This window comes from Sylvia atricapilla, chromosome 8 (assembly GCF_009819655.1).
Source record: "Sylvia atricapilla isolate bSylAtr1 chromosome 8, bSylAtr1.pri, whole genome shotgun sequence".
Taxonomy (NCBI): Eukaryota; Metazoa; Chordata; class Aves; order Passeriformes; family Sylviidae; genus Sylvia; species Sylvia atricapilla.
This window is the reverse complement of record NC_089147.1, coordinates 34,944,808-34,946,128: the sequence shown is the minus strand read 5'-3', so window position 1 is coordinate 34,946,128 and position 1,321 is coordinate 34,944,808. Positions and strand designations below refer to the sequence as shown.

The following is a 1,321-nucleotide window of genomic DNA, read 5'->3' as shown; positions in this document are numbered from 1 at the left end:
ATTATCAAAACACACTTATTGCAGTCGCACTCTGCCTGTGCCCCTAAGCGCTCCTGTCCAGCTGCTGCTCAGAGCTGGCAGCTCTCTCCCTGCTCTGCGCCTGCAGCCTGTGCCGGGAACGCTGGAGGGCCCTCCAGCCTCGCTCCAGCCCCGCTCCATCCCTGCTCTATCCCCGCTCCATCCCCGCTCCATCCCCGCCCCAGCCCCGCCCCAGCCCCGCTCCATCCCTGCTCTATCCCCGCCCCAGCCCCGCTCTATCCCCGCCCCAGCCCCGCCCCAGCCCCGCTCTATCCCGGCTCCAGCCCCGCCCCAGCCCCGCTCTATCCCTCCTCCAGCCCCGCTCTATCCCCGCTCTATCCCCGCCCCAGCCCCGCTCCAGCCCCGCTCTATCCCCGCTCCAGCCCCGCCCCAGCCCCATCCTCAGCAGAGACAGACTCCGAGCTGCTCAAACACAACCCACCGTGTGCCTCCGCACCTCTCAGCCGCCTCGCCATTTATCGTGGTTTGCTCAAATTCCACATCTTACCCCGAATCCTAGACGTGAACACAAAGCAGTTGTTGTTTAAAGAAAAAAAAAAAAAAAAAAAAAAAAAACCCACCCAACAACAACAAAAAAGCCCACCTTTTTTCAATTCGTTCTGCTAGGAAATAAAGGCTCCTAAATTCAGAACATGGAAGTCAGACTTTGCAAATTGTGGGACAGAAGGGGCATTGAGCTACTTAAAATAATAAAACAAAAGCTCTGACTATAGGAATTAAAAATGCGGTAAAATTATTATTTTTACCCATTGCGACAGAGGTAGAAAGTCAAACGAAATTTAATTTCCGTTTACTACTGCTGGCACAATTAACCGTTGCTAGCTTAAAAAAAAATTATCCCCAGCGAATTAAATTACATGTAAAGGTTATATGATAGAGACATTTTATAATAACTGAAAGAAATAGTAACACCAGGGAAAATATTAATGCCACTGAAAGCTGCTGCAACACCTAATGGCTACTGTAGTAGCAGTTCCCGGCGCCTCCTCCCTGCAGACGCGGGTGCGCGGGTCCCGTTCTCAGGGCGGACACGGGCCCGGTGTCTGCGGCTGAACCCTCCCAGCCGTGAGCCGCGGCCGCCATTGCTGAGGGGGCGGGGCCGGCGCCGGCAGCGCCCATTGGCTGCGCGGGCTCGGGGCGGGGCGTGCAGCGGGCGGAATGCCCTATAAGGCCGCAGCCGGAGATCAGCAGTAGCATCAGCAGCGATGGCCGAGTGGTTAAGGCGTTGGACTTGAAATCCAATGGGGTCTTCCCCGCGCAGGTTCGAACCCTGCTCGCTGCG

General features: G+C 56.2%; 1 non-coding gene across 1 annotated transcript; it reads left to right on the top strand.

The window, feature by feature from the left end:
- The first annotated feature begins 1,238 nt into the window (after nt 1–1,238).
- TRNAS-UGA (transfer RNA serine (anticodon UGA)) lies at nt 1,239–1,321 on the top strand. The gene has a single exon. It is a non-coding gene; the product is annotated as a tRNA-Ser (tRNA).